The sequence below is a fragment of the Equus asinus genome, chromosome 9 (assembly GCF_041296235.1).
Source record: "Equus asinus isolate D_3611 breed Donkey chromosome 9, EquAss-T2T_v2, whole genome shotgun sequence".
Lineage (NCBI taxonomy): Eukaryota > Metazoa > Chordata > Mammalia > Perissodactyla > Equidae > Equus > Equus asinus.
Genome location: NC_091798.1, coordinates 72,536,195 through 72,563,677, shown reverse-complemented (window position 1 = coordinate 72,563,677; position 27,483 = coordinate 72,536,195). Strand labels below are relative to the sequence as shown.

The 27,483-nt window shown below is 34.4% G+C and overlaps 1 long non-coding RNA gene across 3 annotated transcripts in view; it reads right to left on the bottom strand.

The window, feature by feature from the left end:
- Positions 1-8,880: 8,880 nt before the first annotated feature.
- LOC123289813 (uncharacterized) overlaps positions 8,881-27,483 on the bottom strand; it is a 329,460-nt gene continuing 310,857 nt past the window's right edge. For 2 of the 3 annotated variants that reach the window (XR_011505929.1, XR_011505930.1), the window contains one exon: positions 14,234-21,137. This is a non-coding gene — a long non-coding RNA (uncharacterized lncRNA). Of the gene's footprint in view, positions 21,138-27,483 lie in introns of all 3 variants that reach the window. The other variant, XR_011505928.1, reaches the window with a different exon arrangement.

Here is a 27,483-nt window from a genome sequence, read left to right as displayed (position 1 = left end):
ATAAGTCAGGATCCTGAGAACTTGGTCTAAGCAATGGAAGGGTGCAATTTGATAAGCATTTTTTTCTGACCATTTTTATCCTTCCTTTCCTTTATTCAAAATGTCACCCTTTACAGTTCAGTTGGCATTTGGGATTAAAAGAAATCATTTTTTTCCAAGTGTGCACAAGGTTGATTATTTCTTTGAATGAAATTTCACTTTATCTAAGCAACAGTAACATCTTAAATACCTTTTTTTCCCCATTGATCTATATCTCTGTTCCAGATTATTGAGTGTAAAACCAGTGATTCCATCACTTTTTTATCCTTGATAACATGGTCTTATCTAATATTTGCCTTGTGGATATAATTTGAAAGGGAGAATTTCATTAACATTCAAGCTCAGTGAACATATAAGGAAATGCAATTTGTTTTTGATAAATATTCTAATTTCAGTAAATGTCCTATCTTATTTTCTCTGTAGATTTCTATCTAAGGGAACATATATTACTGCTTATGTTACAAATTAAAAAACACTGTGATGCAGTTTTAGGTAGTCCAAATGTACCATTCCTTTTTGGTATTTGTTAATGCAGTTAAATGAGCTTAAATTCCACTGATATCTTATGGCTGTTAGATAGACATAAAGTGTTCTAGCATTTTCCAAAAGCTTTGAGGATGGAAGGATAATTTTTTAAATGAGGCAAAAATGTCTAACCTATATTCATAAATCAGAGTCAAAGACAAATTGGAGCAAGCATCTAAATATTTTTGATATAACAAAGAAAAATACTTAACTTGAAGTACCTCTAAAACTGTTTCACCTCTAAAGGTATATAATAGATACGTGTCCTTAGTGGAGAAGCAAGCATGTCCATGCAATGATTTTAAAATTACAACACAGCATCTGTCTCACTTATCACAAAGTTTGCCAGAGTGAAAAAAAAAGCCAAAAAGAATCTACTTGAATATCATTAGTAAGTGCTCCTTTATGAAAAAAATAGAATTTGTTATTAAAAAGCAAAAATAGGGGCTGGCCTGGTGGTATAGTGGTTAAGTTCATGTGCTCCACTTCAGCAGCCCAGGGTTCGCAGGTTCAGATCCCAGGTGTGGACCTAGCACTGTTTCTCAAGCCATGCTGTGGCAGTGTCCCACATAAATTAGAGGAGGATTGGCACAGATGTTAGCTCAGTGACAATCTTCCTCCAGCAAAAAGAGGAAGATTGGCAACAGATGTTAGCTTGGGGCCAATCTTCCTCACACACGCACACAAAAATAAAATAAATAAATAAATAGTAATATAGAACGACAGAAAGGAGAGGCAAAAGACAAAAGAGAATGAAAAGGGCCACATAATATTTGAAAAGATGTCAAACTCAATAGTAATCACTGAAATACAAATTAAAATCCTAAAACATGGATATCCTATTAATCACAATCCTTGGTTTTTGTCACATGCTTATCATTCATCCATTAATGGTATACTTTTGTTTAGTTATTTAATTAATATATTTGGTAATGAAAATTTATAACATAATACCAAAGTTACAATCTGAAAACAATTCTTCTCTAACATCTGACCATTTGGTGCCCGGCGCCCCCACAACAGCACATACCCCTGCCTTTCCTCCACCTGAGAGACCCTTGTCAGGAATCCTGTTGTCAGCTTTCCCTTATTTATTTTTAAATGCCTTCTTTAAGTCTATATGTGTTATTTTTTTTAACTTTATGAAAAGAATAAAATGCTTTATGGGATAATTTTTTTTGTTTAAATGTCTATTGCTAAGATTCACCTACATTGTGACATTAGTCCAAATCTACTTTGTGCATTTGTTTTGAGATAGAACACTCACATAATTGTGCCAAACATCATAGTTTATTCTTTCACTCCTCAATGTTACATTTGAGCTGTTTTGAGAAAAAAAATATTTCATCTAACCAAACAGCAGAGTCTAGGTTGCCTAACATAACCCAGGTTGGAGAAACAAAGGTTACTCCCACTATTTTGGCACAAGTGTAATTAATAATGGAAAAAAGCCTATTGATAATGTATTTTCAAATAAATATGTTTTAAGCTCTTAAAATATACAAAACTCTAATGTACTGAAAAATTTTTGGCGTCTTTAGTATATCATTTTTAGAATGACGCTATTTCTTCATTTTTTCCATACATTTATTTCCCTGCTTTGTGTTTCTTTTTACTTTCCTTTTATTGTGTTTCTAATTCTGGAAATTAAAAGTGTTGCTTTTGTGATTTTATAAATTTAAAATACTTGTTTAATTTGGTAAGCATATACTGCAAAGAGAGATCCTCAGAAATTCCACCACTCATAGATAGTGCACATTTGGCTGATCATTTTTCATGTATTTCTCTTTAAAATACAACTGCACACGCAAACATGTAATTCTATATATATTCATCATATAATATATGCTATTTTGTATTGTGGCTACTTTTCTGTTATTCACTTTATTAAAGTTATCTGCAATGTTTATTTATTTATTTATTTATTTTAAAGTTTGACACCTGAGCTAACTGTTGCCAATCTTCTTTCTTTTTCTTCTTTTTCTCCCCAAAGTCCCCCAGCACATAGTTGTATATTCTAGTTGTAGGTCCTTCTGGTTGTGCTATGTGGGATGCTGCCTCAGCATGGCCTGAAGAGCGGTGCCACGTCTGTACCCAGGGTTCGAACCAGCAAAACCCCGAGTCGCCAGAGCAGAGCACATGAACTTAACCATGTGGCCATGGGTCCGGCCACCTGCAATGTTTATTTAAATCTAAACTCAAATAACTTTGGCCTGACAATTATGAATTTCTTCATTTATTCTAAGAAAATTATAGAATGAGTGTGCATGATGGGCATGACAGGTGTCATCATTGCTCCATTGTTTCTAATATGGAAAACTTGAAAGCAGTGTAACTCGACAAAAATAGACAATTTTTTAAGAAATTAAAGTATGATGCACCTATTAAATGGAATATTATGTAGCAATTAAGAATTATTTTGCTATTTTATATATTATAAGCATTTTGGTCATTCCAGATGATTGGTTAAAGAAGCTTAATTACACACCAATATGGATTTTGATCCTAATTTTGTATTTTATTACATTTAAGAAAAATACCTGGATAATTATATACACGTGTATATATTTACACATACACATATATACATATATAATAAAATTAAAATATATATTAAGCTCTTCATGGTATTTCATAGTTAATAGTTGTTAGCTATATGTAGCTTTCATGTGCTTTTTACTATATTTATATTTACTATATTCTTCACATTTTATATATTTTCTGAATTTTGACAATAACTTATAAGTTTATAATCAGAACATTGATCCAATTTTCCTTTTTATAACACATGTAAGACTAGTCTTTGCTATTTCAATTACTTGAGGTATCTCTTCCTACATTAGAATCTGCTTACCATCTTCGAATTTACTTACCTTTAATCAACTTACTTGGTACATAGCAATTTTTTTAACAACAATTTTCAGCTTTGCCCATTTACCTTTTCCTTTATTTTTATATAATTTAGTTTTGAATTCTATTTGATTATTTTAAACTCCCATTCTGAATTATCTTTCATAGATATGGGATGAACAAATTTGGAGAGAGAGCTGTTAGATAGCTTGTATGTAAATAGAAAGTTGAAATGTCTTTAAACTCTGGTTAGATTAGAAGAAGAGGTCCTTAAATATCCTGAAGAAGATATCCTCTGTGTATTACAGAACTTTGCAGAAGGTTTAAAGCCATGGACTTTAAGTTACTCTTCACTGAATTGCAGTAGAATTCCATGCAAAAACTATTCTCAAGCTTTTGGACTAGTTTGAAATCTAAGAGCAAGAACCTTATCTATGATAAACCAGGTACATAAGAATGGGAGCTGATCTAATCCTCAAAATAACTCTTTTAATACAATTATTCTTATTTCCATTTCTGACATATTAAATTTTAGGTTCCAAGAGGTTAAGCAATTGTTCCATGGTCACATCCTTTGCAAGTTATTAGAGCTGGAGTTTTAATGTGTATTACTGTGCGTGTGTCTACGATAGCACTTCCTCCAGGTGAAATACCAGAATAGAATTCCATGAACATTTTTTTAAAAATCCAGTTTCTGCATTACAAAAGTACATGATATATTACTTGAATAACTACCAATCATTGATTCATATTATGGAATAAGAAGGATGTAGATGAGCAATACTTTCCACAGAAGACGCTTCTGTATAATCACTTCTCATATTTTATTCCAGAAGATAATCAGATGGGCCTAAACTTTTACATAAGTAATTTTTAGACAAAATTTCATTAAGGCAACAACTAAACATAAGAAAATTCATGATAACCAACATATAAAAAAATCAAATGAATCCCAAATCTTTCACCAAGTCTAGCTTTGCTAGATTCCATTGCTAACATATTTTCCATTGCTAATGTATTCTACCTCTTCATATTGAATAGGCCAGATCGTGCTCATCTGGGACCTAATATAATGTATTTATTCAATGGCTTTTATAAGGAACACGTATATGCTGGGTCTCACTGCACATCTGCTGAAGATTCTGATTTAGTACTCTTAGGTAGGACCAGGACCCTAAATTTTAACAAGCATACCAGTACTTTTGATAATCAGGAAATTTGGGGAAGCACTATATTAATGTAAGACAAGAAAGGAAAATAAAATAATATGTATTAAGTACTAGGCACTTTCTAAATTATAAATAATTTAACTGTCATAAAAATGCTGCAATTTAGGTAACTCCACTATGAAAATGGAGAAACCGAATTTTAGAGTGATTAAATATCTTGCTCATAGTCATATACTAAGTAAATAGGGGATCACTTTGCCTATAAAGCAAAATTTTTACTTCACTATTGTGTGCATCCTACAGTTTTAGGACTAATTTAAGCATCTGTTAATCACTAACATGACTTCAGAACAGAGGGCAATGATGAGAATTTAATTCACCAAAGTTAACCTTAAGTCACATGATGTGGGGAAAATGCTTCACTGTAGATGATTTCTTCAGGGATACCAGTTTGAATCAAACTTGAATATAACTTTTCAAATGCACTTTGTGCAATAAATCTATGGGAGATTTCACTTGCTTTGCATCTAAGTTTTAGTACTGTTAAATATTACCAGGTAACAGCAATGTGGTTAAACGACTGAATAAGAAAAAGGGTTTCTGGTCCAGCAAGTAATAAGCTTGGAAATGGCCACTCTGTCCTAGGAACAAACAAACCACCTCCTCCCAAACTGGAGACACTGACAGGCAAATATAAAAAATTGCAATTTACCAGAGCAGAAACCACCACGGGAAGCCGTGCCTGGGTAGGGAAACCTGAACTGTAACTGATGAGTTGTGGAGACTCAGTGTAGACAAGTCTGTGAGATTAAAACTCCAGGGGGACACAATCATCAGGGATCCCCCCACAATTTTACGATTTTCACCTCTTAGAGTTCTACCAGATTCTCACAGTGACTACTGGAGAAAAAATCCCTGTGCTTCCAGCAGGGGATGGAGAGAACCATTTTGATATATGCCAGAGCATTTTGTTCTTAACAAGGCCTGCCCTCAGGAGAAACTATTTAACCAAAGCCTAAATTGTTAAGGCTCCATCAGAGTCTGACACGGGGGAAGGGAAATATCCAGCCTAGCTGGTTCTAGCCTTCCATGTAGAGGAGGGAAAATACCCAACCCAGCTGGCTCCAGCCTCCCACGTGGAGCAGGGGAACTATCCAACTCTAGGCCACTCTAGCCACCAACACACCTAAGGGAGGAGGGAGGGCCTGAGAAGCACATGTGAAGTTCACACTCCAGGGGCACAGGCACGCTAAAAGACAGAGACCTAATCATAGGACTAGAGAACACTTTCCCTCTCCTCACAGCTTACTACCACATTATTAAAGACTTATTTACAACAGTTCCTGTTACCAGTACATCGTGCCGTGCTATAAAAAGAAAAATTATAATTAATACTAAAAGGCAAAAACCACATTTTGAAGAGACAGAGCAAGAATCAGAACCAAAGTCAGATATGGCAGGGATTTTGAAATTAACAAGCCATGAATTTAAAAAGAAGAATGGGGAATGGCCCAGTGGCATAGTTCACATGCTCTGCTTTGGCGGCTCAGGGTTTGTGGGTTCAGATCCCAGGCATGGACCCACACACTACTCATCAAGTTGTGCTGTAGTGGTGTCTCACATACAAAATAGAGGAAGATTGGCACAGATGTTAGCTCAGTGACAATCCTCCTCAAGCAAAAGGAAGAAGACTGACAACAGATGTTAGCCCAGGGCCAATCTTCCTCACCAGAAAATAATAATAATAAATATAAAAAAAACAATGATTAATATGCTAAGAGCTCTCATGGATAAAGTAGAAAGCAAGCAAGAACAGATAGGAAATGTAAGCAGAGATATGGAAATCTAAGAGAGAACCAAAAAGAAATTTTAGAGATCAAAAACATTGTAACAGAAATGAATAATGCCTTTGGTGGTCTTAGTAGACTGGACATAACCGAGCATAGAATCTTTGAGCTTGAAAATATCTCAATAGAAACTTCCAGAACTGAAAAGGATACAGAAAAAAAAAGACTGAAAAAGAAACAGAACAGAATATCAGAGAACTGTGGGACAACTACAAAAATCATAACATTTAGGGGATACCAGAAGGAGAAGACAGACAGAAAAGAAACAAGAAATATTTTAAATAATAATAACTGAGAATTTCCCTAATCAATATCAGACACCCAACCACAGATCCAGGAAGCTCAGAGAACAACAATCAGGATAAATGTCACGGAACCTACAAGCAGGCATATCGTATTCAACCTATAGAAAATCAAAAATAAATTAAAAGATCCTGAAAGAACCCAGAGGAAAAAGAACCTTACCTATAGAGACGCAAAGATAAGAATGACATCCAGCTGCCCTTCAGAAACAACATAAGCAAGAAAAGAGTGGAGTGAAATATTTAAAGTATTGAGAGAAAAAAAAACCCCACCAACCTGGAATTCTGGTCCCTGCAAAATTATCCTTGAAAAATAAAGGAGAAATAAAGACTTTCTCAGACAAACAAAAATTGAGAGAATTTTTTGCCATGACTTGCCTTGCAGAAAAATGTTAAAAGTAGTTCTTTAGAGAGAAGAAAAATAATATAGGTCAGAAACTTGGATCTGCATAATGAAACAAAGCATATAGGAGAAAGAATAAGTGAAGATAAAAAGAAATTATTTTTCTTATTCTTAATTGATCTAACAACATAGTGTAAGTGCCTGACATTAAGCTTTTGATTGCTGAGGCAACCATTTTAAGACATCCATCTTGAATGAACACATTGTCAGTTCTATGCCAGCTACTAACAAAACAATCAGAGAAGGAACTGGGTCTCCCACACCCATGAAGTTCTCCTTTTTGAAAACCCTGGGTGACCTAGATAACTGACCATTTGAGTGACTCCATCTCTAGTCTCTTGTGCTCTAGTTTCTGCTCTTATTCTGCAAATTGGACAATAATGAGTCATCTAGGGAAACCCCGGATAACCCAACCTCAGACCCTAATAAAGGCAGAGCCTAAGGTCCTCTTTCTGTCTCTGTCTCTCTCTTTCTCTGTCTCTCTCTCTCTGTCTCTCTCTCCCGCTCTCCTTGCAACCTCACTTTGTGGCCCTTGGTCATGCTGTGTACCCTCCAGGACTTGTGAGTAATAAATCTTTTTCCTCAAAGTTCCCTGATGGTTTTTGCTGAAGTGAGTCCTGTGATCACAATAGGAACCAGAAGGGCAGATCCAGCCTCAACACTGGTCCCAGTGGGGGAAATGTCTGTGGGGCTTGCTAGGAGTAATATGGGCCAAGGCAAGTGGGCTCAGGCATTCCTAGCTGAGAGCATCACCATAAATAGGCTGGGACTAATATAACAAACAGATAACTTTGTTAAATATAATAATAACAATATTGTATTTTCTATGTGTGCTTATATATACTTAAGTGAAATATATGACAGCAATGATATAAGGGACAAGAGAAAAGAATTAGGATGATTTTGTTTTTATAAAGTGCTTGCACTACCCATGAAGCACTATAGTGTTATTTGAAAGTGAAATTGGATTAGTTGTAAATGTGTATTGCAAACTTTAGGGCAATTAATAAACAAAGGAAAAGTATAAAGCAGTATAACTGATATGCTAAGAAAGGGGAAAAGTGGAATAAAATATTCAATTCAAACCACAAAAGGCAGAAAAAGAGCAGAAGACAAAATAGGAACAAATAACAAGAGTAACAAATAGAAAAGAGTAACAGTAGATATTGATCCAACTATATAAATAATCATTTTAAATGTCAACAGTCTAAATGCAGCAATCAAAAGACAGGGATTGTTAGAGTCGATCAAACAACAGATTCAGCTACATGTTGTCTACAAGAGACCTACTTTAAATACAAAGACAAATATAGATTAAAAGTAAGTGGATGGAGGAAAATATACCATGCTAACACTAATCAAAAGAAAGTGGGTGTAGCTATATTAATTTCAAAGAAAGCATAATTCTAAGTAAGGAAAGTCATCAGGGGCACAATGTAAAGATGGGAATACATAATGATAAAGGGGAAAATGCTCCAAGAACAATCCTTAACTTGTGTGCAACTAACAACAGAGCATCAGCAGACAACAACTTTACAAAAAGGGACTGTCAAAAATACACAGTGCATACACAACACTGAATGAATTAAAACACTCTGATACTCCATGAAACTGAAAAATTGCATTTTAATTGTTACCTCTTATTTAAAATATTTTGAATGTGAAATATTTATCATCTCAAATAAATGTATAATACTTGATAAAATAAGAATTATATCATGTGTACATTCTAAGTATTTGTGTGCTTTAAAAGGGTTAAGCATTTATTTGAGTGTACAATAGAGCTGCAGTGTTTCAGTATACATATGCATACAACATGTCAATGAATTTGTACAAAATCATACAGCGATAACACCACACGTTAAAAAAAACCCAAATGTAAAATCTATGGGAACTCTTCTGATATTTATTGTTTTTCTATCAAGAAGCACAGAATTTTCATATCCACAGGTTATTACATCCTCAAAGAATGCTTTGAGGTGCACCATAAATTTATTAATGAAACAATGGGTTTAAAAGTACTGATTTTCTCAAGGTCATACAGTTATTCATCTGTTTCTAGATTTGAAGGAAAGCTTACTGATTCCAATTCAGGGCATTCTTTTTCTTAATCATATCTCAGTTCCTTATGTATACATAACAATACTGTAGTAACTATGGATCTAAATTAATACCCTGAATGTCATTGCCATGTGTACTAGGAGATAAACTGGAATGAAGATTTGATGGGTTTGTAAAAGTAAACTTAAAAAATTAATTTCAGGATATCTGATTTTCAAAGGCTCTTCTTCTTTAAGGATGCTTGTGTAGAATTTCATAAGAGGAACACAACTCTAGCAATTATGAGTTACCGTAATCTATTGGTGTAAATGTAAGTTACATATTATGGATATTCCATAAAAACCATAAGAGAAAGAGCTGCAGAACCAGAATCTTTTTTCTTTTCTCATTAATTTTTTTTATTGTGGTCATAATAGCTTATAACATAGTGATATTTCAGTTGTACATTATTGTTTGTCACACAACATATAAGTATGTCCCTTCACCCCTTGTGCCCACCTTCCAGCCCCCTTTCCCTGGTAACCACCAATTTATTCTCTTTGTCTGTAAGTTTGTTTATATTCCACATATAAGTGAAATCATATGGTGTTTGTCTTTCTCTGTCTGGCTTATTTCGCTTAACATGATGCCCTCAAGGTTCATCGATGTGGTTGCGAATGCAATGATTTTGTCTTTTTTTATGGCTGAGCAATATTCCATTGTATGTATACACCACATCTTCTTTATCCAATCATCCTGTGATGGGCACTTGGGTTTCTTCCACATCTTGGCTATTGTGAATAATGCTGCAATGAACATAGGGGTGCATAAGTCTCTGTGAATTGTTGATTTCCAGTTCTTTGGGTAAATACCCAGTAGTGAGATAGCTGGGTCATATGGTACTTTTATTTTTAATTTTTTGAGAAATCTCCATACTGTTTTCTGCAGTGGCTGCACCAGTTTGCATTCCCACCAGCAGTGGATGAGGGTTCCCTTTTCTACACAACCTCTCCAATATTTGTTGTTTTTTGTCTTGGCGATTATAGCCATTCTAATGGGTGCGAGATGGTATCTAAGTGTAGTTTCAATTTGCATTTCCCTGATGATTAGGGATGTTGAACATCTTTTCATGTGCCTATTGGCCATATGTATGTCTTCTTTGGAAAAATGTCTATTCATATCTTATGCCCACTGTTTGATTGAGTTGTTTGATTTTTTGTAGTTCATTTGTGTGAGCTCTTTATATATCATGGAGATTAAGTCCTTATCGGATACATAATTTGCAAATATTTTCTCCAAGTTGGTGGATTGTTTTTTCACTTTGATCTTGGTTTCCCTTGCCTTGTAGAAGCTCTTTAGTTTGATGAAGTCCCACTTGTTTATTTCTTCTTTTGTTTCCCTTGTCTGAATAGACATGGTATTCGAAAATATCCCTTTAAGTCTGATATCCAAAGAGTGTACTACCTATATTCTCTTCCAGAAGTTTTATGGTTTCAGGTCTTACCTTCAAGTCTTTGATCCATTTTGGGTATATTTTTGTGCATGCAGAATGATAAAGGTCTACTTTCATTCTTTTGCATGTGGCTGTCTAGTTTTCCCAGTACCATTTGTTAAAGAGGCTTTCCTTACTTCAGTGTATGTTCTTGGCTCCTTTGTCAAAGATTAGCTGTGTGTAATGCGTGGTTTTATTTCGTGCCTTTCAGTTCTGTTCCATTGATCTGTGTGTCTGTTCTTGTACCAGTACAATGCTGTTTTGATTACTACAGCTTTGTAATATATTTTGAAGTCAGGGATTGCAATGCCCCCAGCCTTGTTCTTGTTTTTCAGTCTTGCTTTGGCTATTTGGGGTCTTTTGATTCCCCCCATGAATTTTAAGATTCTTTGTTCTAGTTCTGTGAAGAATGTCATTAGGATTCTGACTGAGATGCATTGAATCTGTAGATTGCTTTAGGTACTATGGACATTTTAACTATGTTTATTCTTCCAATCCATGTGCACGGAATATCTTTCTATTTCTTTAGGCTATTATTGATTTCTTTCATCAATGTCTTATAGTTTTCTTTGTATAGGTCTTTCACCTCTTTGGTTAAATTTATTCCTAGATATTTTATTCTTTTTGTTGCAATTGCAAATGGAATTGTATTCCTGAATTTTTGTTCTGTTAGTTTGTCATTTGAGTATAGAAATGCTACTGATTTTTGTAAGTTGACTATGTACCCTGCAACTTTGCTGTACTTGTTGATTATTTCTAATAGTTCTCTGATGGATTCTTTAGCATTTTCTATATATAAAATCACGTCATCTGAAAACAGCGAGAGTTTCACTTCTTCAGTGCCTAGTTGGATTCCTTTTATTTCTTTTTCTTGCCTAATTTCTCTGGCTAAAACCTCTAGTACTACATTGAATAAGAGTGATGAGAGTGGGCACCCTAGGCTTGTTTCTGTTCTCAGAGGGATGGCTTTCAGTTTTTCCCCATTGAGTATGATGTTGGCTGTGGGTTTGTCATATATGGTCTTTATCATGTTGAGGTACTTTCCTTTTATAGCCATTTTATTGAGAGTTTTTATCATGGATGGATGTTGGATCTTGTCAAATGCTTTCTCAGCACCTATGGATATTATCATGTGGTTTTTGTTCCTCATTTTGTTAATGAGGTGAATCACGTTGATGGATTTGTGGATGTTAAACCATCCTTGTGTCCCTGGTATGAATCCCACTTGATCATGGTGTATGATGTTTTTAATGTATTGCTGTATTTGGCTTGCCAATATTTTGTTCAGGAGTTTTGCATCTATGTTCATCAGCAATATTGGCCTGTAATTTTCCTTCTTTGTGTTGTACTTATCTGGCTTTGGTATCAGGGTGATGTTGGCCTCATAGAATGTGTTAGGAATATTTCCTTCTTCCTCAACATATTAGAATAGTTTGAGAAGAATGGGTAATAACTCTTCTTTGAGTGTTTGGTAGAATTCTCCTGAAAAACCACCTGCTCCTGTACTTTTATTTTGGGGGAGGCTTTTGCTAATTGTTTCAATCTCTTTACTTGTGATTAGTCTATTCACATTCTCTATTCCTTCTTCATTTGATCTTGGGAGGTTGTAAGAGTCTAAGAATTTATCCATTTCTTCTAGATTGTCCAGTTTGTTGGCGTATAGCTTTTCATAATATTCTTTTATAATCTTTTGTATTTCAGTGGTATCTGTTGTAATTTATCCTATTTCATTTCTAATTTTATTTGAGACTTCTATCTTTTTTTCTTAGTGAGTCTGGCTAAGGATTTGTCAATTTATCTTCTCAAAGAACCAGCTCCTTGTTTCATTGATCCTTTTTACAGTCTTTTTTGATTCAATTTTATTTATTTCTGCTCTAGTTTTTATTATTTCCCTCCTTCTAGTGAGTCTGGGCTTTGTTTGTTCTTCTTTTTCTAATTCTGGTATGTGTAGTTTAACATTGTTTATTTGAGCTTTTTCTTGTTTGTTAACATGGGCCTGTATTGCTATAAATTGCCCTCTTAGGACCACTTTTGCTGCATCTCATATAAGTTGGTATGGTGTGTTTTCGTTCTCATTTGTCTCCAAATATTTTTTGATTTCTTCTTTTATTTCTCTGACAATCCATTCATTGTTCAGTAGCATGTTGTTTAGTCTCCATGTTTTTGTTCCTTTCCCTGCTTTTTTCTTGTAGTTGATTTCTAGTTTCATAGCATTATGGTCAGAGAAGACAGTAGATTTGGTTTCAATCTTCTTAAATTTACTGAGGCTTGCCTTGTTTCCCAATATATGGTCTATCCTTGAGAATGTTCCATGTGCACTTGAGAAGAATGTATACTCTGCTCTTTTTGGATGGAGTACTCTCTATATATCTATTAAGTTCATCTGGTCTAGTTTTTCATTTAATTCCACTATCTCCTTGTTGACTTTTCGTCTGGATGATCTATCCATTGAAGTAAGCGGGGTGTTGAAGTCCCCTACTACTATTGTGTTGTTGATAATATCTCCTTTTAGGTTTGTTAATAGTTGCTTTATGTACTTTGGTGCTCCTGTGTTGGGTGAATATATAAGTCTTATGACTTCTTGCTGGAGAGTCCCTTTTATCGTTAAGTGCTTCCCCTCTATGTTTCTCTTTGCCTGTTTTATCTTGAAGTCTACTTTGTCTGATACAAGTATGGCAACATTTGCTTTCTTTTGTTTGCCATTAGATTGGAGTATTGTCTTCCATCCCTTCACTCTGAGCCTATGTTTGTCTTTAGAGCTGAGATGTGTTTCCTGGAGGTAACATATTGTTGGGTCTTGTTCTTTAATACATCCTGCCACTCTGCATCTTTTGATTGGAGAATTCAGTTCACTTACATTTAGCATGTTTATTGATATATGAGGGCTTAATACGGCCATCTTATTGCACGTTTTCTGATTCTTTGGCATATCCTTTGTTTCTTGTCCCATGTATATCAGGCTACTGATTTGATTAAGCAGTTTTCTATGTTGGTTTTCTTCATTGTCTCCTTGTTTATCGTATATGTCTCTGTTGTAATTATTTGTTTAGTGGTTACCATTAGCAGAACTTGAATCTTTACAAGTCATCAATTCCTCTAAGAGCTGAAACAATTCAGAAATAATTGTATGTAAAGTGAAGTTTTGCAACACAAATTCTGCATATAAGTCTCACAGTACTAACATTTTAGAAGGGATATTTGAAAATTAAATCTAAAACTCCTATTTTCTTAATATTTATTGAATGTTTGTTATATGTCAACATTGTACTTAGTTCTGGGGATTTCTAATCTGCTCCCATGAGGTGGAGGAGGAGGACTGAAACAGATACATTAATTAGATTACTCATAATACAATGAGATAAGTGCAGTGAGAGATGTGGTAAGGGAATTAGGCAAATATAGAGGAAAGGGATAAGGGGAAGCTGACCCAGAGTGAAAGATTCATTGATAGTTTTCTCAGTTTAGAGTCAATTTAAATGGTTAAAAAAGAGTTTGGCATGTGAAGATGTGGTGGAAAAGCATTTCAAGCAGAGACCATGCATCTATAAAAGCCCAGTGTGGGATGATGTAAATATGAAGAACACTGTAAAGATAAAACATGGGGTGACAACAATGAAGCTACAGAGGCAAACAGATATGGAGACTTTTTAACATCAAGATGAAAATATAAAACATATAGGCATACCTCGGAGATATTGTGGGTTTGGTTCCAGATCACTGCAGTAAAGTAAATATCACAATAAAGCAAGTCACATGATTTTTTTGGGTTCCCAGTGCATATAATAATTATGTTTACACTATACTGTGTCTATTAAGTATGCAATAACATTATGTCTAAAAACACATTGTATATACCTTAATTAAAAAAATACTTTATTGCTAAAAAGTGCTAACCATCATCTGAGCCTTCAGCAAGTCGTAATCTTTTTGCTGGTGGAAGGTTTTGCAAAAAATGCAGTATCTGCAAAATACAATATAGTGGAGCGCAATAAAGTGAAACACAATAAAATGAAGTACAACTGTATTTTTTCTCGAGCTTGATTAAGTTGTAAGATGAATGGCATATTTAGAGTCATATTTTAAGATCTCTGTGATTTTAATTTTATACTACATAAAATAACATTGAAACATTGACTATCTTATTGTACATTTTTTATTGTAATTTTTCTTGAGTTAATTTACAATTCATGAGCAATCTTAAGAAAAACACAAAGAAAACTCATGCGCCCTTTACTCAGTTTCCTCCATTGGCAATATTTTGAAAAATTAGTACAATATCACAATAGGATACTGACATTGATATAATCCACCAATCTTTGTTACATTCCCTCAGTTGTACTTGTTCTCATTTTTGTGTGTGTGTATGTGTGTGCAAACATGCACATGTTTAGTTCCAGACAATTTTATCACCTGTGAGGGTTCCTTTATCAACCTCCACAGTCAAGATACTAAACAGTTGTTTGACCACAAGCACCCTTGTGTTGCCTTTTTATAGCCATACACTCCTACCTGCCCTTTGCCTCTAAATCTGGGCAACCAATAACACATTCTCCATTTCTAAAATTTTGTTATTTCAAAAACTATACATAAGTAGAATCATACGTTATATAACTCTTTGGGATCAGCTTTCACTCAGGACAATTCCTTGGAGATTCATTCAAGTTATTGAGTATATTAATAGTTCATTCTCAGTTATTCTGAGTAGTATTCCATGGTATATATGTTCTACAGTTGTTTTACTATTTAACTGTTGAAGGATATCTTGGCTATTTCCAGTTTTTGGCTAATAAGAATAAGATTAGCTATTATAAACATTCATGTACAGGTTTTTGTGTGGACATAAGGTTTTACCTTTCTAGAATAAATGACCAGTAGTTCAATTGCTAGGTTGTATTGTAATTACAGCTGTTGTTTCATAGGAAACTGCTAAAGTATTTTCTAGAGTGGTTGCACCATTTTACATTCTCATCAGCAATGTAAGAGTGATTCTCCACATTTTTTCCACCATTTGGTGTTTTCACTCTTTTTTATTTTAGTCATTCTTATAAGCTGGTGGTGAATCTCATTGTAGTTTTAATTTGTATTTTCTTAATGTATAATAATGTTGAATGTTTTCCATGTGCTTCTGTGTCATCAATATATCCTCATCAGTGAAACATCTATTCCTGCCATTTGCCCATTTTCTAATTGGCTTCTTAAAAATATCCCGTGTTTAGAGATTCTCCTGTTGTCTTTCTACCTTAATTTGATTCCTCTATAGTCTGAAAATATACTCTGTATATTTCAATTACTTTAAATTTGTTAAATTGTGTTTTATGATCCAAAATATGGAATAATTTGGTGAAAATCACATTAGAAAAATGTTTATTTTGCTGTTTCAGGTTGGAGTGTTCTATATGTGACAGTTAGATCCTGCTAATTGACTGTGTTGTTCCATTTGTGTATAGCCTTGATGATTTTTGACTATTAGTTCTATCATTTGCTGAGAGGCAGGTTGAGATAATTGTTTGGTTTATATACATTTAGTATCATTACTCTTGCCTTCTTGATTGATCTTTTTAAAAAATTATTTAACGCACTTCTTTCTCTCTAATACTATTTTTTTGCTGGGAACCTAATTAACCAGATATTAATATAGTCACTTCTCCTTTTTTTTTTTGAGGAATACTAGCCCTGAGCTAACAACTGCATCCATCTTCCTCTACTTTATATGTGGGACACATGCCACAGCAAGACTTGACAAGTGGTGCATAGATCCACACCTGGGATCTGACCCAGTGAACCCTGGGCTGCTGAAGGGGAACATGAGACCTTAACAGCTGCGCCACTGGGCTGGGCCCCAACTCCTGCTTTTTTAAATTAATATTTGCTTTTATATCTTTTTCCATATGTTATTCTTAGATCATCTATGTCATTGAAATTGAAGTGAGCATCTTGTAAACAGCAAAAAGTTGGATTGTGTTTTATCAACCACTCTGCCACTCTCTTTTTTCTGTTTGGTGAATTTAGACCACTTATATTTAGTGTAATTATTGACATGTTACCAAAAAACTAGGAATGAAAAAGGAACTCCCTCAACCCAATAAAGAAATGCAAATCAAAATTATAATGAGATAACACTTTACATTCATTGGAATGACTCTAAGCTAAAAGGGCTACAATCTTAAGGACTAAAAGGCAGACAACAATGAGTGTTGAAAAGGATGTAGAAAACTAGAATCTTCATACACCGCTAGCAGGAATGTACAAAGGTGCAGCCACTTTGGAAAACCATCTGGCAGTTCCTGACAAAGGACATACATAGAGTTAGCATATGACCCAGTAACCTACTTCTAGGTATATATGCAATAAAGATGAAATTATATGTCCACACAAAATCTTGTACATGATTGTTTATAGCATCATTATTAATAATGGGCAAAAAATGGAAACATCTGAGATGTCCATCAATTTTCCATCAATGCATAAAGAAAATGTGATATTTCCATAAATAAAATATTATACATCAATACAAAGGAATGCAGTATGTATACATGCAACAACACAGGTGAACCTTGGAAATATTATGCTAAGTGAAAGAAGCCAGTCACAGAAGATCACATACGGTATGATTTCATTTATAGAAAATGTTCAGAAGAGGCAAATCTGTGGAGACAGAAAGTAGGTTAATATCATTTTCTTTATCAGGGATGGAAAAAACCCAAAGACTCAGTTTGAAATAGAATTTTTTAAAAAATCAGAGTTGAATCTGGATTGTGTGAATAACTTGAATTTTCTCGAAATTAAAGACACACTCTGATGGAATTTAGAAATACAGTATGTAAGCACTGATTATTTGATATCACTGTGAAAGAATATGATGATAAACTAATTTTGCTTTCTTCTGCTCTGTCGATTCTTACATATTGTGTTATCTTATAATTCAAATCCAACACATGAATTCCTTTAAACAAATTACTGTTCTCTCAAAATTTTTATACCTTCGTCCTTTCAGATACTTAAGCTTTCATGTCTCATCTTGTGGGAAGTACAACATACCCAGCTATTTGTACTTAATTAATAAAATAGAAAAGAATTTTTTCTGGCTAGACCTTTTCCTTTAGCTACCTATCATTCAATGGAGAAAAGAGCCTCCTGCTGTATTCTCACCAGCAATAATGAACTTTGAAAATACTTTTTGATGACACTAAACAACCACTAAATGTTTGAATAATTACCTAAATATATTTTCAATTTTGTAAAAACCAGATATTGTTCCTTTGCAATTTCTTAGAACACACAAAATTGTTTGTCATAATACATTAAAACTTGGCTGCTCATATATTGAATATTACCTTAAAGTAATAGCAATAGCAGACAGTTTATAGCTCACTGGATACTTCCCCTCTGGCATTTAAGAGGGAAAGATACTCTGTCTAACAATTTAATTTTTCAATATGCAGTTACTTGGACACTAGAAAGCACAGTTTCACAAAATCATTCATTTAATATTTGCAACAATGAAGATCACAAAAATAGTCCCCAGTACTAAATTAATGAATTTTTAGCCACCGAAGAGAACTAATTTAGAAAATTATTCTATCCATTTGGACATTTTAGAAATACATAGGTGAGAATCAACAAAATTAAAACCAATTGTTGAATTCAAATCTTAATATAAGAATGTGACAGAACAGTATACAAGACCACATTTTAATGATACAATTTATTCATATCTTCAAGTCTCTCCCTTTAATGTTTCTTACGGGCTTGTCTCAGCTAGATATGACATCCCACTTTCCTCTGAGTGCTCTTAAATCCTTATCATCCTCTCAAGTGCATAAGCTTACCACCTTCTCATGATTTACACACTTAGCCTTTTGGAAGATGAAAACCATTGAAGTGATTTGTTGGTTTCTTGATTGATTTTGTAATGCCAAACTACTTGATAGTTGCTGCTCCCAGGTCAGAATATCTACACTTCCCATTAAGCTCTTGAATCAAAAGGATTAATGTGATAGTAGAAAGAGACATATCCCAGAGCAGAAATAAATCAAACCAGAAATCTCCCCAAAGAAAAGGGCATGCACTTACATTGAATAATCAAAGCAAATTATAAAAAATAATATCATCTCCTTGTAAAAACAAAAAAAGAGAAAAATTTTCTCAAGGAAGCACAATAGTTAATCCTATAAAACTATGTAAATATGTTTTTATGGTACATTACTAAGTCTGCTCACAAAAATGTAGTACAAGTCAATCTCTAGTAAATAAAGAAATAATCTGACAGAAGCAGTGAATCAATAAAAAAAAAGCCAGTTAACAACAAAATAATTACAAATGGGTTTCATGATTCAAAAGACAGCATACAGAACCTATCTAATTTGATCACTTCTATAAAATTCCCATTTCCATCAACTGAATGTGTTTTTTTGGAACCACTGAATCCAATCATTTTGTGCATACCACTACCTAGCATGGCCATTTGTATAAGTAGTAACATCGTGCTCTTCATGCCATTTGCATTCATACAATAATTTTCTACACAATTACTTATTTTGAGCAAAGATTTCCAACGGTTAACTACATTAAAATAACCAGAATGCCTGTGAGCTATCACTCCCATTAAACTAGACCCATAGGCCTATTCTGATTGTTCTTTGGAGGTCATGATTCCTAGTCTTTCAGAATAATCAATTGAAATTACACTTTGGGTTCATATGTCGGTCAGAAAGGATAGATCAATGTAGCATGGGTTTGTCAGGACCCATAGAAATCTTGTCACTCGAAGAGCCATAATATTACATACTTTTAGGCAGATGTGGCTTTTAAGCGGCAATTGAGCAGCTACAAGTGTCAGAGATAATACTAAGGGTTATTGGTTATACGACATTGCTTTAAAAGGTTCTTGTAGCCATACTCTTACATGTTGAGAATATATATATATATATATATATATATATATATTTGTGCATTTCCTAAGAATTCAGTGAAAAAATCTTTTAGTAATTAAATTTCAAAAAATGTGGGTTAAACAAAGTCATGTAAGTCCTCTTACTGTGGAACTGTTCAGAGTCAATATATGAAAAAACTTTTAATCTCTGTATTAGTTAGGGTTCTCCAGAGAAACAGAACCAATATATATATAAAATATATATATATTATATATAAAATTATATATAATATAAATATAAATATAACATATAATATAAAAATATATATCATATATATAATTATATATATATAATTTTATATACATATTTAGAGAAAGAGAGAGGTTGGTTAATTTATTGCAAGAAATTGGCTCACATGATTACAAAGACTGGCCAATTCAAGTCTGAAGTGTGGTCCGGCAGGCTCAAGACCCAGGACAGCTGATGGTGCAGATGATGTCTGAAGGCTCAGCTGGAGAATTTCCTCTTACTCAGAGAAAGGTCATTCTTTTTTTTTTTCTATTAAGCCTTTCAACTGATTGGATAAGGCCCAGGCACATGACAAAGGGCAACCTGCTTTACTCTTATCGTGGGTCAGCCCTGGTGGCCTAGTGCTTAAGTGCAGTGCGCTCTGTTTCAGCAGCCTGGCTTCGGTTCCTGGTCACAGACTTACACCACTCAGCTGTCAGTGGCCATGCTGAGGTGGTAGCAAACAAACAAAAAGAGGAAGATTGGCAGTGGATGTTAGCTCAGGGGGAATCTTCCTCAGCAGAAACAAAAAGAAGTTAACGTCGTCCAAAAATACCCTTGCAGAAACACCCAGAATAATGTTTGACCAAATATCTGGGCGTCCATGGCCCAGTCAAGTTGACACATAAAATTAACCATCACAATCTACAAAACAGAGATATAATATTTGCTGTTTCTCAGATTTGTTTGACCAAAGGCATCTTTATTATTATTATTATTTTTGAGGAAGATTAGCCCTGAGCTAACATCTGCCACAAGCCTCCTCTTTTTGCTGAGGACGACTGGTCCTGAGCTAACATCCATGCCCATCTTCCTGTATTTCACATGAGATGCCTGCCACAGCATGGCTTGACAAGCAGTGCAGACGTCCACACCCAGGATCTGAACCGGCGAACCCTGAGCAGCCGAAGTGAAATGTGCGAACATAACCACTGTGCCACTGTGCAGGCCCCCCTAAAGAAATCTTTTTAAAGAAGCATATCATGATACATGTTTCCCAAAATACAGATATTTGTATGATAGATTTATCTGGTTTTGTTTGACTGTACAGACTAAATATATGTCCCCAGGCTGCAGTAGCAAAGTGCCACTAACTGTTGGCTTACAACAGCAGATATTTATTTTCTCACAGTTCTAGAGGCTAGAAGTCCAGAATCAAGGTGTCAGCACATGCCTGCTCCCGCTGAGACTCTTGCTCCTTACCTCTTCCTAGCTCTCTGTGGTAGCCACTGATTCTTGGTGTTCCTTAGTTTGTAGCTGTACGACTGCAATCTCTGCCTCTGTCATTACATATTGTGATTATATCCACCTGAAAGCAAAAAAAAAAAAAAGAGTCATATTCTGAGGTACTTATAAAATATCTATATATGTACATTGAAAGCATCTAAAAAAATGGAGGATTGGTCAATTCAACATTCAACACGTGTACCTACTATGTACAAGCAACTATGCTAGATGTTGTCCTTAAAAAAATTAATTAGACCTGTTTGCTTCTTTTTAGGAGCTCTTATTCTAGAGAAGGAGATAAAAGAAAAAATCAATGTGAATCCATTGTCATACCATGAGATACAAATCATACTGGTCTATAGAGATACTGCATAGAAATGATAATATTCAGCCTGAGACATGAAGGAGGAATCATTAGCATTGTGGTTGTGATTGTGGGCAGGCAGGAGTGGGAGAAAGAAGTGTGAGTGTCTGGGGTGGGGGGATTGCTAGTGGCAACAAAGAGAATAGCAAATGAAGGTGGTGTTTGCATGTGTTTGTTTCCAACAGCATTCTGCAAACTTGTTTACAGAATTTGAATTGATCACTTTTAAAACTTGACAGTTTTTTACTCAAAGTTGTCCCCATCAGGAAGCACAGATCAATTTGTTCATGAAAATGAGAACAGAATCTACTGACTTTGTGCTACTGGATAAAAATAAATAAATGGGCTATTAGAAAACAGTGAAAGAGGTAATGTGTGTGTCACAACTTGCTTAAAAATTAAAAAGTGAGTTCAGTAAATTTGGGAAAGAATGAGTTAGTAAAATCTGTATGGAACAGTGATATTTTTGTGTTCTATTCAATTAAAGGAAAGCAAAAGAGAGTTGCTGGAAGCCCAACAGGCCTGATTACAAATAGCCAGAAGTCACAAATGGATTATATATTCTGAAAAATCCTCATGCCACAAAAGAAATGTTACAACAAATGTATTGTAAATACTTTAAAAGCTTACAAAAACCATTAAGAATATTCAACGTTTATAAAAATAAATGAATTAAAACAAATGCAAATGAAAAATGGAAGACAAAACAATTTGTGGAAATTAGAGCAGCAATTTTGGAATCAGGAGATGTATCCAAATGCCTGCATAAGGATTTTAAGCATTGGTGACCAATGGCTAGTCAATCAGGTGGAGAGTTAAAGCAGCAACTCTGACTTGAAGCTGGGACCTTGAGTTTATGCCATCAATGAAAAGGTGATCTAGAGAAATTTCTCCTGCCAGCAAAGGAAGCCTGTAGATAAACATCTTTACCTGCTTTAGCTCCAGAGGGAAAACTTACGCATTTAACAAATACTTAGTGTCTACAATGTGATATGCTAGTGTTATAGGTGTTTAAGATACATTACTGACCCCTTGAAAGAGACAAAGATTTCTCTCATCATGCTGATTAGATTCTGAAAGGGGAAGAAAAGGTAGTAGATTGTATAATGTACCTGGATTCCCTCCGCTTGGGACCTAGGCACTCTTTCTAACAGAAGTGATGTCTGTTGACTACTAATGGTGGAGCCAGCTCTAGAAACTGCCCTTAGTCACAAGGCATTTGCACATTCTTTCTCCTGGGGCATCAGTGACAGGTATTACAAGAGTACAAAGGTTTATCTTTCTTGCTTCAATTGGAAGAAAACTGAAGGACCAACTCTTAGCTTCACCTCTCATGAAATCCACTGAAGGTTTTGTTGAAAATACATCAAAACTAAATTTCCATTTTTCCCCAATACTGCTTTTCTCTCTCCTTTACATGTGTTGTTGCTTCCCAGTAAACTTACTGCCCCCAAATCTCCATCTCAAAGTTTGTATCTTAGGGAAGCAGTTCTAAGACTGTTGATGCTATGATTGATAAAGAATGCTGACTCCAAATTATATCTGTGTTGCTTGATCAACCTGCCGACCAGGTGGCAATGGGGAGCCCTTTACTGATGGTTTGTAAGTTTGTAAGATACATACATATACACACTACCTATTAAAATTCAAGCTCATTTATATTGTTAAATTTATTATCACTATTTTCAGCATGCAATAGATTTCACATAGTCAATCCCACAGAAGGTCACACACCTTTAAATCCATCTCTAGAGAAACTTCTTTAATTTTATTAAGCATAAAAATGCACATTTAATGCCACAGCTCTGGGTTTTATATGATTTTTAAGACATTTTCATATTTTACAATCATATGATATGTCTAACAGAGCTGTAGTGATATCATGAAAGCAGCTATTTCATCAACTCTGGTTTACGATGAGTGACCACCCCCCTTGTGTCTTTTCTATGCATTTCCCCCTAGCCATTCTGCAATTTTTGTGTAACATAATCATTGGCTAAGGGGAACAATTACGAATCAATAATCTCCTTTTACTCTCCTCTCCATATCATCTCAATCCTCTTGTAGCATACAATTAAATTTTCTGCATTAAAGATTACCAATAACCTCCTAATTGACAAAACCAGCATCTTCTTTTCTGCCCTAAAATTACTTGATAGAAAATTTCAACCTTGACCATCCTTTTTTTCTTTTTTTCTTTTGGATTGTTGTGATCTGTAAGCACTGTGTATCTTGTCTTCTAACATCAAACTCAACTCTCATAGCCAGGTGTAATTAATTCTTCCTTTAAACACTTAGCCAATACATTCTCTCCTTTTCATTTCTATTGCCAGTGTTCCGGAAAAGGATACTCATCATCTTCCCATGGATGAATTCAATATCATTGTTATATATACATATCTGTCTGTTGCTGCCAGGCTAACATTTGAAAAGCACAGTTCTGTTCTTATCAGTCTCTTTTTAAAATCATTCACTGGCTTATTCGTAGAATTTGCAGTTCTTCATGGTACGGCCTCAGTTTACTTTCTATTTCCCTTACTCATGATGATATTCAGCTGTTGTTGTTTGCTCCCTACCCTAGAATATTCCAAGTACCCACTTGAGTGTGCTCTAATTTTTCCAAAAGTGAGCTGGCATCTCCCTTCTTCTGCCCAGGTAAACTCCTCAAAGATCTTGTTTCAGTATTACCTCCCCTATGATGTGGATCTTGATTCTTCCTGGAGACCCACTATGCACATGAATCATTGTTTCTGCTCATTCCCACTAGGACCTTTGCAATTCCTAATTTCCCTGTCTGCAGTGATATTCTCTAAGTGGTTTTATGGCTCGATTTTCCTTGGTCTTCATATCTTAACTCAGATGTCACTTCCTCACAGGTGTTTCCCTTGACTTAAATCAGTATACTCTTCATAATGCTTCTCAGTGTCTAAAATTCTCTCTTTGCTGTATTTACTCATCTTTTTATACTTTCTCATGTAAGCTCTATTGAAGTAGGAACCTTCTTTTTTTTAAATTATGTAATTTTTTAGAGTAGTTTTAGGTTCACAGCAAAGTTGAGGGGAAGGTACAGAGATTTCCCATGTATGCCCTGCCCCCATGCATGCATGGCCTCCTTCATTATCAACATCCCCCACCAGAGTGCTGCATTTGTTACAAGTGATGAACCCACACGATAAATCATAATCATCCAAAGTCCATAGTTTATATTACTGTTTACTCTTACCATCATTATCGTAAAATACAGAGTATTTTCACTGCCCTAAAAATCCTCTGCACTCTGGCTAGTCATCAATACCTTCCCAAACCCCTGGCAGCATGATCTTTTAACTGACTCTATTGTTTTGTCTTTTCTGGAACGTCATATAGTTGGAATCATACAATATGTAGCCTTTTCAGATAGGCTTCTTTCACTTAATTTAAGCTTCCTTCATATCTTTTCATAAATTGATAGCTCATTTCTTTTTAGCACTGAATAATAGTCCACTGTCTGGACATATCACAGTTTATTTATCTATTCACCTACTAAAGGACAACTTGGTTGCTTTCAAGTTTGGGCAATTATGAATAAAGCTGCTCTAAATATCCATGTGCAGGCTTTGTGTGGACATTAGTTTTCAACTCCTTTGGGCAAATACCAGGGAACTCAATTCCTGGATTGTATGGTAAAACTATGTTCAATTTTGTAAGAAATCTCCAAACTGTCTTCCAAAGTTGTTGTATCATTTGCATTCCCACCAGCAATGAATGAGAGTTCCTGTTGCCCCACATCCTTGCCAGCATTTTGTGATGTCAGTATTGTGGAGTTTTGCCATTCCAATAGATGTGTAGTAGTATCTCGTTGCTGTTTTAATTTACATTTCCGATGACCTATGATGTGGAGCATCTTTTTCTCTGCTTATTTGCCATCAGTATATCTTCATTGGAGAGGTGTCTATTAAGATCGTCAGCCCATTTTTAAGTGGATTGTTTGTTTTCTTACTGTTGAATTTTAAGAATTCTTTTGCATATTTTGGATAACAGTCCTTTATCAGATGTGTCTTTTGCATCATTTTTTTAAAGAATCTTCTTTCGGTTTGTACCTTGGAGTTTAGCACAATGTTTTGCTCACGGCAGGTGCTCAATAGAGATTGGTTATTAACTTTTTATCACAGTTTTTAGATACTTGACTCTTACTTTAATGTGATTTTTTTGAAGATAAGACATATAACTTATTTTTGTGCCCCATCCCATCACCTCATTTGGAATATATTAATTATTAAACATATTTGTTAAATAGATCATGATCTTAACCAAATATTATTGCAAATATTTGAGAGACAGTGAGATATAGTGGAAAGACAAAACTCAAATGTTTGAGTACTTCTAAAGTGGCAGGAACTCAGGTGAAGAGATTTTACACTATACATATTACAGATGAAACAACAAGAGATGTTACCAAATTATCTAGTTTATGAGAACGAGGCCAATAGTCTTGATGTGTTTGAGGGCAATATTTTACATCTTGTACTCTATTTGGATTCAGGCAGGACAAAATGCAAAAAAAACGACTCTGGCTTTCCCTTGAGTTTCAATTTCCTCATGACAAAACATTGGACACAACAATGTCTATTTTACATTTTTATCATGCAGATAACATGAGTAATGCATGTCTAATGCTTAGCTCACTCCATATATAACACCGTGAGTTTACATTTGGGAGTTTATACCTTAAAGACAGATAGCATCCTCATTGTTCAAGAGGATGAAATATAGTTTGCAAGCCATGGTTATCTATATGCTGTTTGAAAGAAACCCTTACTGTGCTCAGCCTTTTCAGTTTACAGCTAACAGGTTTCCCCATAATCAATTAGGTATATCATGAGTCCTAAGAAATGGAATCATAAGATTAATTATATTTCATTTCATACTATTATCTGTGTTGTTTTCTCCCGTTTACATATCAGTCAAACCAGATGATATAAAAATCACATATGGAAACAAGAGAATTATGTAGATGGTGAACAAAGCAATATTTTCTATCTTTTTCGGTCACCTTAAATAAAGTCCATTCTTATTTTTGGGACATTTTAAGTGTAACTAGTTATTAAGTTATATATCACCAAATTAAAAAAAACTTATATAAATTAATCGTGCTCCATGTAATTCCATAATTCACATTTGCCATAAAAAAAACCCTGATATACTTTGTAGTGAGGGAGAGTTACTGTATAATTGTAAAGGAAACTATAAAATTTCCACTCTAATTTTAAATATACGTTTTATATTTACAAAGAAACACATTATTTTAGAACATATAATTTAACTATGAGAGAGAAAATGTCTTTAGATATACATATATATATATATATATATATATATATATATATATATATACATACACACACAAATGGTTCCCAATATTTCAAAGAGTATTTTTTAGGCAATAAGATCTTGGGGCCACTGCCATCTTTTAATAAATGTCTATTTAAAATTCTGAAATATTAGAACTATTTCATTTAAGTCAAATCAAGTTCTATTACTAGAACGATTTAAATAGAATTTAATGGAAAATCTTGAATAGCTATGAGTCATCTTCTGATAACTAACACATCAAAACTTCACTGGATATTTAGAAATATGAAAGAAATACGTACACGCAAATAGAAAATGGCAACTCTCAAAAATAAGCGTTAAGTTTTAGTTCAAGATATAACGAACTTAAGTCACTCTTAGAAATGTTGGAATTCAAGCCTATGGTAAAAATTACTAGATATTTTACTTCTATAATGCAGGTCTTTTTAATTTAGCATTCATCCCATCCAACAGTTTAAAAATAAAGAACAAAAATTCCAACAAGTCCTCTTCCAGATATTGTTTTACTTCAAAGTGAAAGTGAAACATATAGCAACATTTAAAGAAAAACTCCCCTCCTGGGATAACACTAGATGGTACCATGCCCTTCTTTCTTGGAGATGTAGACCTTTAAATAATTGAGTTTTACCAAAGATGTCCAGAAGTTTCTCTAAATATACTAGAGTGGGACCATTCTGACACAATAACATATGCCACAAACTACCAAAGGCTG